Source organism: Canis lupus, chromosome 23 (genome assembly GCF_048164855.1).
Source record: "Canis lupus baileyi chromosome 23, mCanLup2.hap1, whole genome shotgun sequence".
NCBI classification, from domain to species: Eukaryota; Metazoa; Chordata; class Mammalia; order Carnivora; family Canidae; genus Canis; species Canis lupus.
Window position 1 is genome coordinate 43,920,932 of NC_132860.1, and position 16,356 is coordinate 43,937,287.

Here is a 16,356-nt window from a genome sequence, read left to right on the forward strand (position 1 = left end):
TAGGCAAGGAGAAAAAAAAGAATAAGGTTCAGAAAGAAGGAATAAGCTATGTGTACAAAAACACAGAGGAAGAGTGGGCATAGTGTGCAGGTTTGCTGGGCAATCATGCTGAAAATGTTGGCAAGCGAACGATCACATTTGCTTTACAAAATGCTCCCTGAGCCTGCAGTGGGGACTATATGGATTACAGCCGGAGCAAGACCAAATTAAAAGAGACAAGTCAGGAGGCTATTCCCCTGGTCTAGAAGTGAGTGAATGGGATCTGAACTAAGGGAAGAATAGAGAAGTGGAGGTACCTTTGAGATAGATTTTGATGGTGGAATTAAAAGACCTTGGTGATTGATGGAATGTGTGAATAAACAGGCAAAGATTCTAGAATGCTATAATTTAGGGAATCCCCATGGAGTCTGAGCAAGTCATGTCTGACTCGAGGCATGCATGTCTGACCCCACCTACTGCTGAAAGACCTGCCTTATTTTTCCAGCACAGTGCTCTAGATTGTTTTCTTGACACTTTGCGAAGTAGTATTAACACTTTCAGGTCACTAGGGGGCTAATCATAGCCATTTTTATGATTGTAAAATTGAATTGCAGTTCTGAGAACAATCACTGCAGTTCACACAAGGTTCTTTCTTGGAAGAGGATTTCACTATCTCATAAGGACAAAGCCATTTGCATTAAGACCATTCCATGAGGCCAGTATCATCAAAAACATTATATATACAGCTTTTGCTCTCAAATTCTTAGCCACCCACCTCAGAGGTCCACTGAATACTAAATCCCCTGTTCATACCAGAGGTTATGTGTTAAGCTGGTGGACACATGAATGAATGATTAGAAGGATATATGGATGGAGGCAGGTAGATGATAGATAGATGATAGATAGATAGATAGAGAAATTAACAATAGTAGTTAATGCTCTGTTTCCATAGACATGTTAACAATTTTAAAGTGAAATTATAAAAATAATTAATAAAATTTTAAAACAATTTTAGAATGTTTTTAAAGGAAAATTAGTAAAAAGTAAACTTACATTAAGTTTCAAAAAGATTTCATTTATTTACTTGAGAGAGAGAGTGAGCAAGAGCAAGGGGATGGGCAGAAGGAGGAGAAATGGACTCCCCATCTAGTGGGGAGCCCCAGGCCAGGCTTGATCCCAGGACCTTGAGATCATGACCTGAGGCATAGTCAGATGCTTAACTGACAGAGCCACCTGGGTGCCCCAAATATTTATTATTTATAAATAGGTGAACTTACATTTATATTAAACATCAGTTACATGCAAGATACTGTTTTAGACACTTAAATAAACTACTAGACTCACAGTTCTTGGCTGCATCAATTTGCATTCCCACCAGCAATGTATAAGCATTCCTTTGTCTCCATACCCTTGCCAACACTTGTTATCTCTTGTCTTTTTGAGGGTAGCCATTCCAACAGGTGTGGGATGATAACTCATTCTGGTTCTGATTTGCATTATCTTGATTATGAACACCTTTCCATGCACCTGTTGGCCATTTGGGTGTCTTCTTTGGAAACAGTGTATTATATACTTGAAAGTTGCTGAGAGACTAAATCTTAAATGTTCTCACCACCAAAAGGAAATGGTAATTATGTGATGTGGTGAGGAGGGGTGGGATTAAGCTGTGGTAGTAGTCATTTAGCAAGGGGCAGGGAGGCTCCTGGGAGCAGAGATGGAGGCTTTTGTTCCTTTGGGTCTCCAGTACCTACCAGGAAGGTAGTTGGTACTCTAAAAACTGCTTGCTGAATAATGAACATAATATTTCATTAATCCTAGTAAACTGTCTGGGAGGCGATGTTGCTATTCCCATTTAACAACTATGAATATTGAGGCTTAATTGAAATAATTTGCTGAAGGTTGGTGCAGCTTGGACATAGTGGGAAAATTCGCAATGGAGCACAAGCCTACATGACCCAGAAGCATTGTCCTCCTTTCTCTACCCTGTCATGGACATGGCTTTTTGAAGGTACTGAGTGATTCCCACTTAAGCTTCTGCACAGTTCTCTAGCTAGGGACCGAGTTACTCTTTCAGGTCAGGGAGAAGCCTCATCATTTTTGGCCGCTGACTTGTCTGTAGTGGCTCCCATGTTTCATGTCTCCATCTGGAGCCACTGTTTGGGAAGCATCAGCAGAGAGCCTGAGCTAAGGTGGTCCCAGCCCTCCAGCTTCAGAAAATGAACAAGATAGGGACGTTCATGACCCCAGCCTGGCAAGGTGCTCACCATGCCCACACATGCATTCACCACAGAGCACACCATAATTCCTCACCCAGGGGCCACCAGACCACGGTGAGATAGCCATGAAAGTGACTCCCATTGATTCAGTAGAACCCCTTTACACTGTGGAAGAGTGAAGGGGAGGAGAAGAATGGAGTTTCGAGGCAGAATTGTTAAGTCATAGAATATAAATAATGCCAATTGACCCTTTAGGTGTTTGGCCAGACTCACATAAGACTGCTAAAAGAACAGTCCATTTTCAGAGACTCTCACCTTTGTCTCCAAATCGCTGCCAGAGGTTATTAGCATTGTCCTGCCAAAACACAAAGTGGCCTCTCCAGAAAGTGCCCAGGCCTCATATCTACTGATATTGTAGAAAATTTTGTCTTTCTGAAGAAAGTCATAAATATGGCAACACCATACCCTTTTGAAAAGGAAAGATTCCTAGTATTTGAGCTATAGAGCCCCATCTATTTAAAAGATCTGTCACTCAGATGAAATTTCAGTCACTTCTAGGGTGGTCTTTTAGTTTTTCCTCCTTTCCTACGTGTAAAATGGAGATATGATCCTCCCACCCCTGCCCATCTCATTGATGTCTTTAGAAAGCTGGAACCAGGCACTGATTACAGACCTTTGTTGCCATAAAGAGACAACAAAATGTGGTTAAGGAAGAAGAAAGAACCTTAACTATGAATTCTTTTCCTCTGATGGCTAATTTTTTTCCTCTTATACCTTTCCAAAAAGATGGCAAAGTGACATCCACTCACAGGGTATTTAATTGCAACTTTCAGAAGAATGAAACAGTAATACCTCACCGGATTCTCAGTCACGATTCAAAATGTTTGGAAAAGCAGAAGATGAAGTGTACTGTCAGCAGAGGGGGAAGAAATTGGAATTTCAAGTAATCCTCGAGGTCTACTGATTGCATTCTGTAACAAAGACGATATACCAGCCTGTGATTTTAGTCTCTGATTTCCATTCAGCTGGGGTCCTTTCATACCAAACAGGGTTTCTCTCTGGGTAGCCACAGTACTGGTGGTCTAAAGAATAGCAAAGAGCATTTTGTTCTTTTATAACATGGTGATGTCAGAGGCAAGGAATTTGATCCTGATTTCTACCTACAGCAATCCAAAGGCAGGTTAAAGACCTCATCCGAAGCCTCTTCCTAAACCCCCAAGAAAGGATATGTACACATCTACATCACTATGTGTGTATGAAGGTTTATTCATAAAGGGACGCAGAGATAGTCATGTGAATAACAGAAGTTGATGACCTAGCCATTAGGTAAGAATTTACCTGGCGAGTTTAATTTTTACACAGAATTACTAAACATAAGCAGTCAGAATTCCCAGTATATTTCAGTCAGCTTTTTAAAATTTTGTGGAATTAGTTACTGAAGTTTGGTAGAATAAACTCAAAGTCAGAATATGCATTGCTCACATAAGTCACATAACTGAAGTCCAGGAGCCAGGCAGGGTTAGGAATTGCTCAGCTGTGGAACAATGCTGAGGACCCTCGTTCTTCTGTCCAGCTGTCATCTGAGTCAGGTCGCCCAGAAGCAGGCATCCACCTTGGTTCTAAGGAAGGCTGAGAAAAACAACTAGAACTACGCATTCCCTTGTTCACATCGACCCAGGGATGTAGGAGGAGGCAGGGGTGCTAAGAATAAGTGGCAAATAAACCTGGTGTCCTATAAACCCATTAAAAAAAAAAAGATGTGTTCTTTTCTTCTATGGTATTTTGTGAGAAATACGGGTCTTAAGGATAAGCAAAACCTTTAGAAATCCTTTGGGCAGCCCTCCAAAACAACATAAGTACATCACTCCAGATAGATTTTAAAACATTTCATTTTCTGAGGATGAATTTCATAATCACCTTTTAAAAAGAGAAATCAATGATACAAATTCCTTTACCAGGACTTTGATTTTCCAAAAGGAAAGGACGTTCCTTTAAAACACCGGGTCCCCCAGGACCCTTGGGTAGCATTTAACAAGGCACCATTGCATCAATGATACCATTAGGAATTTTTAGACTGAGAACTTTTGTACACAGCCTACATACAGAGCTTTTCCCACTTCCATTATCCCTTCCTTATTTGTAAACATGCCTGTTACCTCTTCTAGGTGGCAAGCTCATGCAGGGGCAGAGACCATGTTTTTGCTCATGTTCATCTCTCTCTCCCCCACAGTGCTTTCACGTTGCAGGTCTCCAAAAATTAATTATTGAACATAAAATATGTATTTCAGATTGAGACTAGTGAATTCAAAGTACTCTGATATAAGCAATATAATACTTTCTATATGAAGACATGATACTCCCTCACTGTTAGCTGATTTTTCCAAGGAGTGTCTGTGAATTTGAACTCATGCCCTCTGAGTCTCTGAGGGCATGGTAGCATTAGCCTGGATTTTACAAAGTGCTACATCTTTTGTGGTCTCAAAAGTCACCCACGAGCTGAGTGACTTTAAGAAAAGCTTTTGACCTTGCTGGACCTTACATAAGCTATTAAATGGGATTAATTCTGCTTGACCAACTTCCCTCATCAATTTGTTGGGAGAATCAAATGAGATCTCAGATATGAAAGTGCTCTGAAGGCGTGGCATGAATGAGATGGCCTCAATATTATTATTGAAATGGGTTAGGGGCCCAGAATATGAGAGGTCCCTGTCACCCTATAGTTTTCAATAATAAATCACCCTGATGGCAGACCCACAATCTCAAAAGCACTGAAAAAGAGCACTTAGACTTGAGCTGGCCTGAAGATCCAAAGTGTGCCAGGGCTAGCTATAAGAGGGCATGGGTCATCCACACTCAGGCTGACCTGAGTGCAGTGGTGTGTCCTGGGCCTCTGGCCATTGGATTTCAGAACCAAAGGATCAGAATCTGTTCCCTCTTAACAGCCATACGTCATTGCCAGGTAGCCTTTAGCTGCTGCCAACGATGCCTCATGTGATCTTTTGTTTATATCATTTCTAGAGATTTCTGGGGAGGACTGGGAGCCTATATGTTTTGGTAATGGGCCTATTCATTGGAGCATGGAAACCAATAACTCTTTATGATCAATAGAAATCCTCACCTCCTTTAAGTCTATTCAAAAGTCATTTTTATCATAAGCTTTCTGCAGAGTTTTTCATTCTGGTAAAAATCTACTCTGGAAGCTTAAGCTGATCCCTTTTACTGTCAGAGAAGGCTTCTTAGGATATTCTCCATATATTTTAGTGAATTATTGTTTCTTACATTGGTTGACTATTGTAATATTTGACAAAGCCAGAAGGAAAAGAAAGATTCTCATTCACAAAGTTACATGTTAAAGTCTGGAATGAAATTTTTCAGGATGATTGGAGCAAATAACTCAACCTTCAGTGAGTGCGCGTTATGGTGATAAATCTTGCCAAGAGCTTGGCAATCTCTGCTGCTTCTCACACATTCTGAAACATGGTTTGGGAATATTTCTATCCAAGAGCTTTTGCCATAAAGTCAAAATAGTTCAGCTGCCCACTAAGTAGAGTCTTAACAAAAAGATATTCATTATTCATTACTCACTTTTTTCCAGTGCTGCCCTCCAGGAATCTCTTTCACACATAGGTACTTGTGGGCCTGATCTTCTAAGAAGAAAGTTTTGGAAGAAAAGAGAGAGAGAGAAGGGAGGGATGGAGACAGGAGAGAAGAATTGTCCTGGCAGTGTTAGGCCGTGATCCATAAAATGAACAGAGAGGGCATATCTGTTAAATACAGACATGACTCTGGCCTATGTGAATGTAACACATAGTAGGGAGTCCTGTTTGGTCATCATAATAACACTCTGAGAATAAAAATTCAAGATTCTAGAGTGTCATCTGTAAAAACGGCTGCATTATATTTTCACCCAGCAGAGAAACTGAGTACTTATGGAAGGTCTTTAATTTCAAACGACTTTTCAATATTTTTGCCTGGGCAAAATGACTATTTCTAGAGTTTACAGATGCACAACTTGAGTTATACATTTTTAATTGACTCCTGGGGCAGTGTGACTCTCATTTATCTTCCATGATTTAACACATTTAATCTATTTTGCTTTTGACGTGGGCAGAAAGTTCACCAGCCACTGTTTTTACATTAGTTAGGCTTGGTGGTGAGGGCTGCCTCTGGGGCATGATGATGAGAATGTTCTTGCCAAGCCCTCTGCCTCCAATGTTGAAAAAGTAAAAAGTGAAGAATCATTTTAAATGGAATTTAAATAGATGAGTGTTGACTGGGAGCAGAGTGCAAGTTTCAGGCTTTTATTTTTTCTGATTATTCTTTCAGGTGATTATTCATTGTCTTAAGTTATTGGATTTCTGAGTCTATTTGATTTCAGGGTCAAAAGATAATTTGGCATTTTTTTCTCCCCTTATCTCTAGGAGAAGGGTTTTAAGAAAAAAAATAAAACACAAAACATGTAAATGCTTAAAAAGGAAACTCAGCTTTTTTATTTTGTACCAGTCATCCAAATATTCAAGAATTTATAAACAAAAGGGGTACCAGAGCATCCATGTCCTTGTTTTTTTAAATTCCTTGCTAAATTGTTAACAGTTCCAGGTTTTTCATCTAATGGGCAGGATCTATATTTTATATTTGTGATAATACATTTCCTTTTCTGGATACAGTATGGAATTATTCCATTGCTAATGTTTGTCATATCTGAGTTTTCGTGTCTTTGGCAGTTTACTTTTCCCTACAATTGCTTTCATTCATCCTGTTGTAGGTCCTGAGAATGGAAAGAAAGTTCCTGCCCTCAGAGAACTCACTAATAGTTCTCAGGGGGTTTGATAGGAATGAGCATAAATTCTGAGGAGGAATCTAGGTTAGATCTGAGACTGAGTGGATGTGTTTACATTCTCCTGGAAGGCAAGAACTGGATGAATATAAATACATATCTGATAAATGTGCTGAATATGGATGCATCATAAATGCTTCCTAAATATTTCATATTGACCATTATGTTCATCCTCAAGTTTGCCTTTCTGAATCCATGTAAGTCTATTGAATTGATCTTTATTTAAAACTTACATATACTCCCTTTTGTCTTGTGAAAGTAATTAAGATACTTTAAGTATCCAAGATGACCCATCTTTCTCTTTTAGTAGCTGTATCCTAAGACATGTTTCCCCAGGGATTTTAATTTTATTATGTGCAAAGAACAAACCTTACCTGTTGTGTGATTAATACAAGAGTACACAGGATTTTTAATAGCTCTGTTAATGGGATAATGAATAATGTTTGTTTCTAACCAACAGGATATCTACCTAATTTACCCTAATTTATTAGCAATCTAAGATCCTTACTATGACTCAAAATTAAAATAACATGCTGTTAGAAGCACGAAAACAAAGCAGGATAAATAATCCCTTCACCAATTCAGAGCTGGATTCCTGATGCCTCTTGTGAAAACCTCAGGAAACTGATGTTAGGTTAGCATTTGTTGCGTATCAGGACATCGTGCCTGGTGCTGCCTATATAGTGATTGATGTGGCATTGTCTTCACCCCCAGGGAGCTTAAAGCTAGTTCAAGGCAAGGGTGTTAAAGAGGACAGACATAATAATTAGGTATGTAATCAGTGAGATGTTAGTATATGAATAAAGACAAGTGAAGCATAAAAAGGAAGGATTCTGAACGTGGTGGTGTCTGAGAAGCTGTCATAAAGTAACAGACATTTGCATCTGGCATTAGAGGATTTTATAAGAACTATAAGAATAAGGGAGTAAAGAAGATTCTATGCAGTAAGAAACCCCATCAAAGGTGAAAGGGCATTGAAGTACATGTCCCATGTTGGAAGAATAAGTGAGCTTTCCTAGAGAAGGTAGCCCAACTTGCCTGCCACCGCATACCCAATGTCTAAAACCCTGCACACTATACAGCACTGGTATATGTGTGTTGAATTAAGTGACCTGATTGTGATTAGGACTTCGGGTATAGACTGGATAGAAACTAGAGGCTGAGAGAAGCCCAGTGAACAGGCTTATCAATACTAAAAAATCTTGCAGGTTAATACTGAAGGGTGTGGGCTTTGTCTTGTAATTTAGCACTTCTGGGATCCTGAACCCTCTCTTTTAAGGCAGACATGTTGCAGGGTTGATGTTCTCCATGACACAATTCACAAGATTTACTTTAGGCAACCACTGAAGTCCTCTCAGCAGGGGATTGCCATCATCTGAATTTCATATTAGAAGATTCTCTGGTCTTGTGAAGAATAGACTGAGATAAGACAAGACCAGAGGCAGGGATCCAGGTTGAAGATCCGTACAACAGTGGGGGCAGGAGATAATGAGAGCTTGACCCCAAGAAGAGAGAAGAAAGAACTGAGAGCTACAACTGACACTTCAGAGGTAGACTTTTCGGGGCTGCCATTAGAATTATACAGGTTGTGCCCTGCTCAGGGACACCTGGCTGGGGAGGTCACAGAGCAGTGGATCGGGCTCACAATCTTTGTAACCAAGCTGCACATCCTGGCACAGAGCTGCCTCCATCCTGAGGAAGGCCACCTATTTCTGATTCACAACTAACAGTGTCGTTAATGACTGATGAGATGTGGGAGGAAAACCAGAGAATTGTTCAAGAAAATTCGTTTGTTGTTTTGATGATTGTAGGGCTAAAGATACCTTAATTTTTTTGAAACTTATTTTGATTCTTATAAAATCATAGTACCCGGAGTAGGAATGATATATGTGCAACTCTGCTTGCCCTGAACAGTCTCTGCCAAAAGCCACAGTTTTATCTCTGATTATTACAGAGAGATTTTTACCAAGACCTTGAACCAAGGGTTACAAGCTCAAAAGACTGCAGAGCACACTCTGGCATCATAAATGACTGAGCTATAGCAGGCAAAGTGTTTACATATGAAGCTTACAGGAATGTACATCACTTACAAAAAGAAATATATTCTCTTCCATTTGTCTTTGAAAATGCAAACTTCTCCAGCTATCTTTTATAACCATTTTTGATAAGAATATGGATGGCAAGAAGTATTTCTCCATTCCAAGAAAAACTTTTGCACAATATTGTTGATGAATGACAACTGACATGGCTGAGGCATCATGAACACAATAGACAGGGGTGGGCCAGTCCTTCTTATTCTTCAGGAGAAGTTGGGAATTTGAATTTTTATATGAAACCCTTCTAGTTATAAATGTTGGCAGAAATTTTTATACTACACTGCATGGGCATAGGAAAAGCCTATCTCTGGGCCACCAATTTTTTCATGAAGTCTACCTTAGTCTGTCTGTGCTATCATCCATACCCCTGGGCCTAATTTTTTTCAGTTGAAAGATTTCAAATTCATATTTTTAGGTAGATAAGGTGCTATATGACCTGCTGAGTTGCCATACAAACCCATGTTGAATTACCAATGGAGCTAAAGGCACGAGAGTCTGCCGGGATAAAAGTGACAGAAAGTGTGAGGTCCAGTGCTGGGAAATGAGGGGAGGCTACCAATATCCACCTCATGTTGTAATTCATACCTGGTGGATTCTATTTCACAGAGAGGGGAATATGGAATAGTATATGGACTGAGGCCTTGATGTCAGGGGAATTATGAAATAGTACAGAGGGATTTAGTCCTAGGGCTCATATGATGTCATATCTTAGTTCGTAGCAGAACTTTCTTAATGGCCCACATGTGAGCACATAGATTGGACCCATCTGTTTGAAAGGGGGAGCTAGCACATGTGTGGTAATCACCATCATTCTAAAGAAACTTTGAGGAGGTGTTTAGTTCCTGCTGATCGGGAAGATTAGAATCAAGCCAGTTTTATGAATAGAAAATGATGAGCAGATGAGCCTGGAAGGAAATGGAAATGTGATGAGATTAGTAGCTGATGTGTACCTCTCTGCAGGGAAAAAAGCTCTAAGAGATGTCAGGCTGGGAAATACTTTATTTCCTGAAGTGCAAAGAAGAGATTTGGACAAAGCTATAATCTTAGCAGCCACTGCCAAAGTGGTCAAGGATCCTTCTTCAAAAGCTGCCACTTAGAAACTGCTAAGTAGAAACATGGAATGAAAAAGTACCTTCATTGTCCTGAGATGCAAGCTTCTCACATGCCTCCAACCAGCAGATATTTATTGAGGACCAACTATGTGCTAATGTGGGCTAGCACCTACAGTGGCTCACAGGCTTGTGGGAATCCACACCCTGCAGAAGACAGACCGTGAGTGCTCACAAGGGGTCCCTGGGTGGATCGTGAGCATATTTTTATCTTAGGGCTCCCCAGTAATGTACCATCTTTGGGCAAAGATCCCAAAAACAAAAGGCATGATTCAGTGGCCCAAAGACATAGGCTCCTTGGTTCCATGGATCACAGCACCCCTCTGGTTTGTGCTTTTAATGTTTCAGGACAAATGAATTTTCTGGAAGATAGTTTAAATCTTTTTTTTTTTAATTTATTTATTTATGATAGTCACAGAGAGAGAGAGAGGCAGAGACACAGGCAGAGGGAGAAGCAGGCTCCATGCACCGGGAGCCCGACGTGGGACTCGATCCCGGGTCTCCAGGATCGCGCCCTGGGCCAAAGGCAGGCGACAAACCGCTGCGCCACCCAGGGATCCCTCTGGAAGATAGTTTAAAGGGAACTCTCATTAGATTAATATCATATGTTCCCCAAAGATTGCTAATTCTGACACTTAGTGAATAGATTTTCTTGTTTCCATGCCTTTGTGAATGGCCTTCCTTATATGGAAGGGAGTACTTCCCATTCTCTTCAGAAGGCTGCCCCATGCCTCCTAGATTCACCTCTTCCCAAAACGTTACCTATGTGCATGTCTTTCCTATGTCCTTCCTTTCTTTTCTTACCTACCTCACTCTGTACTTCCTTTTATCTCCTTTCCTGTTTCCTTCTCTCTTCCTTCTTCCCTTGTTTCCTTTCATTCCCCATTACCTCCTTTTTCTTATTTCAAATGAAGACTTTTCCCATCTAAAACAAACCATATCACGAAGGTATTCAACCCAGTAAGTATATACTTCCTAAAACATTGAACTACCTTACTGAAAGCTGGGAAGAGCAGGGACATGAATCTTCCACAGTCCAGAGAATATGTCCCTAGACTGTACCTAAGAGACAGTAGGACTGGATGGGCAAGGCATGATGGAAAGTGACTGGAACACCTACCCATCCCCAAGTTATTTCTTAATGCCAACTGATAGGTCAAATCAGAGAAATCACGTGTAGTAAAACCAAGAGCAGGTGGTTTAAAGCTTGCTTTTTATTTCTTTCCTCCATGGGGGCAATATGGGTGATAGTACAGGTTAATTTTAGCTCAGTGCTTTTACGTTTCAGAAGGTTTTATCTTGTTCCTCTTTTGAGACCTACCCTTTAATTTAGTGTTTGTACATAGTTTTCTCTCCAGAAATGGCAGGAAGCACTTGTCTTCCCAATGGTACAGTCCAAGCCCACAAGCAGACAGATCTGAATTCCAGCCCCCATGTTAATATCAGCCCCTGAGTATACTTTGAGAAGGTCATTTCTCCATTTCTCCACTTGTGAAGAGGAAATAAAATTGTTTTCAACTTCTTTGCTATCTTGAGAGGATTCGGTTTTTAATGTTTCTGAAACATTTGAGGATAAAAAGTAACCATAACATCTACTCTAAACACATTTATTCATTTTTAAAAGTGTTTAGCATTCTGAAAAATACTGAAATTAAAACCTCCGCAGTATTGAAATCATACAGCTGAGAAGTCATGAACACTAGGCATCATTTGAAGCTCAAAAGGCAGCTTGGAGCTTTGGAGCCAATGTCTTGGAAAGATTAAGATTATTGCCAGTAATATGATGTTGGTCTGAGAAGCTCATCTGTCTAGACCTGTTTCATCATCTGTAAAGCAGATGGAATGAACATGAATGATGTCTAAATTCCCACTTACTTGTGAGTTAGCTCAATACCTAGTGACTCTGTGCTTTCCTGAGTATAAGGGTAAAGAAATGGAGTTTTTCTTTACTTTGAAGTTCTTCAGGGCATATGAGAATGTCATAGGGATAAGAAAATACTCAAGAGTGGGTCCCCTTCATCTGTTTGCCTACCTGTGTGGTGACCAAGAATAAAGACATAAATGATAAGAGCATCGCTATCCACAACTGGGCTCATGAGGAAAGAGTGAGAATAGATAGACATCTTCACTGGAATGAATTGTCAACAGCCACAGCATCTAAAATCCGACAAGTAGAGAGTGTATCCTTTGGATCCAGTGACCTTCTGAGGCATATTGCTTTAGAATGTAATCAGAGCCAAGAGAAGGGTAACATTATTAGTAATTTATTACAGGGCTTCACAACCTTTGCCCCATTATGGTACACACAGAAGATGATAATATTTATACAGTACTTTTAGTTAAAGAGAAAAGCTAACCCCAACCAGAGATGACCAGCCCTGGGGGTCCAGCTATATGAGGTCACACTCATCTACACAAGAGTTCAGAGGTTCAGTATCACAGGATATCTGAAACTTACTTGTCACTTGTGGTTGGAAGTTCTGCCTTAGTTTAAATGGCTTTATCTTTAAATTTCTTCCTTGCACAAATCTATTAGCTGGTTCCTGAGACTTTTTGATTATGAGATGGAGGAGAGAAAAAAGATATCTCTTTTGAGTGTCTTCTGCCTTAGAAGAGTATCAGGTGCAAAAAATAGCTCCTAGAAATCGGGAGACTCAGAGTAAGGACACAGAGTTCTTGGGAAGAAGAAGGGGCATTGCCAGGATAGGGAGAAAATATGTGGCAGCCATGTGTGAATGCAAAGATACGTGGTATTTAGAGTGCGATCAGCCTCGACAGTGGCATATGGATTGGTAGTAAAAGCTCTCCATCTCAGAAGTGCTGAGGCCATGTCCCACCTGCAGTGTAAAGAGTAAACTGTTGATGCCTTGCTGGGATGTGCAGAGGCCAGTGGAAGGATACGTTCAAATGATGTTCAGAGGAAGGAGAATGTGGTCACACCCACTAGTTGGGGCAAGCACTTAGGTGACAGGCAGCAGAGGGTGGTGGTTGGGGGCACAGACTCTGGACCAGGTCGAACCCACTTTACTTCACCTTTCCTTGCCTGTTTCTAACCTGTAGTATGGGGATAATCACCCTGTCTTCCCTCCCCCAGGACTGATGTGAGGACAAATGGGTTAGTATCTGTTAAGTACTTGGAAGAGTGCCTGCACGGAGTAATCACTGAGCACCTGATAAACAAGAGCTAACAAGGAAGCTGAAGCTCCTGCCTCCTGCCTCTCAGCTCCCTTATCAGAGAGAAGTGGGGAGCAGATTTTGAGCGGGAACTGATGATATAGAAGTGTAAGGAAATAGCAGGAGAAGATATAGCTGTGCTAAAGAAGTTTGGGTCTCAAGATAGAGAGCTGAAAGAAGTCACAGCTGCCACCCAAGACCTGGTGGCAGTTTTTAAGCAACTGAGAACAGGAAAGGTGCAAAAGAGTAGAGATCATCAAAGATGGTCCCAATTTTCAAAGGACGGGAAAAGCTTGATTCTAGAAACACCGCTCCAAGCTTGATGATGATCCAGAGCCACGTTTGGGGAGGGAGTTTTGAACAGATGGTTAACAGATGCTTCTACATAGGCTGTGCAGGGTGGGGAAAAGAGCATGAGCTGTGACGCCAAATTGACTTGGGTGCGAACCTGTGTTTTGTCACTTACTGGCTGAGTGGCCTTGCAAAAATTTCTTGCTTAACTTAAGAGCCCCACTGCCTCTCTCTAGCTGTAGAATAGAAGTGACAATGTCTACCAGGTTCCTGTGAAAAATAGTGACAACGTAAATCACCACGCAAAGGACCGAGCAAAGCAGTTGTGCTGTAAGTGATAACATTGTAACAAACGAGGAACCAGAACATAGGTTTACAGCACAGGTCAGCAAATTTTTTATGCAGAGAACCAAGTAGTAAGTATTTTAGGCTTTGTGACCCATACAGTCTCTGCCTCTACCATTGGACTGTGTCTTTAGAGCAGGAAAGCAGCTCTAGGTAATATATTAATGTGTGGGCATGGCTGCATCCCAATAAAACTTTACAAAAGCCAGTGGCCAGGTTTGTCTCATGGGTTAGTTTGCCCATCCCTGGTTTAGAACCAAACTGACAGGATTACAACAAGCTCTTCCATTTATGAGCACTGTGACCTAGGACAAGTTCTTAAATGTAATTTCTTTATCAAAGTGGTGTCATAATAGTACCTATCTCATGCGATTGTTTGAATAATTAAAGGAAATAAAGGAAAGAATTGAAGCAGCAAGAGGTGTGCCTCTCACAGTGAGTCATTGATGTGGGGTAAGCTGGTGATACCTGTTACCTGGCATTGTTATGATTAATCCACTAGCTTAGAATAGGTAGCCAATAAGATAAAATGTAATGGGAACAAGTATAAAATCCTGCTCTTCAGTCCCCAAAAAGAAACCACACACTTTATTGTTTTTCATAGGAAAAAGGCTGAAATGATTTAGTTCATTCATTCACAGAGCTGTGTGGCAGGGCTACCACCCCAACTGCGCATGAGCACAGACTGAATAGAGTGAGATTGTCTTGAACAGTGGATGGAGGTAGTTTGCACAGGGGCCTAAGTAAGTCTGATACGCTGTTGTTTTATTGTTTTGTCCTAGCCATTGTATTTTAAGAAGGAAGCTGATATATAAAAGAAAACATCAGGGATCCCTGGGTGGCGCAGTGGTTTGGCGCCTGCCTTTGGCCCAGGGCGCGATCCTGGAGACCCGGGATCGAGTCCCACGTCGGGCTCTCGGTGCATGGAGCCTGCTTCTCCCTCTGCCTATGTCTCTGCCTCTCTCTCTCTGTGACTATCATAAATAAATAAAAATTAAAAAAAAAAAAGAAAACATCATGAAAGAGGCAACCAGTATTATGAATGGCAATCTGTTATATGTAATTAATGAATGACCTGAGAGATGATTATATGAATTAGTTTTTCAATCTGGAATGAGGATTCTGAAATAGCCGGAGGATTTTATGAGTATAGCAGTTTTAAAATATGACCCACCAAATTACTTAACCCTCCTTTCAGCTAGCGGTGAGGTTCATGAGCCCTCTGCTTAAATCTGGGACTCTGGGACTGTGGGCCAACAGAATGTGGATCAAGTGATGCTGTGCCAATTTCTGGGCCCAGGCCTTAAGAAGCTGGCACTTCCCACTTTGTGTCCTTTAGTCTGCTTGCTCTTAGAACCTAGCCACCATGCTGCAAGGCTCAGTCCCAACTGTCAACCAATAGACATGTCCAGTGACTGCAGACCCAGCTACCTGGGACTGCAAATTGTATGAGAGATCCAAATAAGAACTTCTACCCTAAAACCAGGAGAGATAATAAAAGCATTATGGGTTATTTAAGCCACTTAGTTTTGGTCACACAGCAGTAGTTAACTGGCACAATGTGCAAGAGGAATTTGACTTTTTCTCTATAGTCACAAAAAGTAAAACCAGGCTATGGGAAGTGGACAGGCAGTCTGGGCTAATGACAGGCAGGAAGATTCAGGTTCAGTATTAAAAAGAGTTTTGAAAAAATCGAACCCCTCAAACAGAAAATGGGCTGTTTCCTAAGGCAGTGAGTGTGTCTTATTGAAAGTATCTAAACTGAGGCCAGATGACTGCAGGTCCAGAATATCACAGAAGATTTGGGGTGGCGGGGGTGGGGGAGAAGGGAGGGTGAATTTAGTATGAATCCAGTTTTTTTGTTGGTTAGTTGGTTGGTTTATCTCCCAATTTGCCTTGAAAAGACTTTTGTAACTACAAGGCACTGGATGAATATTTCATTTATTTAACAAACATTTGTTGAATGCTTACTGCATCTGCAGTGGTAGGTGCCAGGAATACATCTGTGAACAAAATAGATGAAAACCAATGCTTTATGGAGCTTATATTCTAATGGGAAGACACGCAATAAATAAGATTATGAGTTAAATATATGTCTGATAATGATACAAATGTCAAGGATAAATATAAAGTATAGGAAGGGGGATATGTAATCCCTGAAGAGAGGTTTACAACGCTAAGTGTAATGGCCTGGAAATTGCCATTTATGATGAGTTAATGGTTAAGGAGCATGCCAGATTGAACTCTCCATTTTAGAAATATTTAATATATTTTCAGATATTCTTAATAATCACTGTGTATAGGACACA

The 16,356-nt window shown here is 40.7% G+C and overlaps 1 protein-coding gene across 3 annotated transcripts in view; it reads left to right on the forward strand.

The window, feature by feature from the left end:
- The window catches only part of FAT3 (FAT atypical cadherin 3), a 652,630-nt gene that overhangs the window by 504,356 nt on the left and 131,918 nt on the right, over positions 1-16,356 (forward strand). The gene's annotated exons all lie outside the window — the stretch shown is intronic.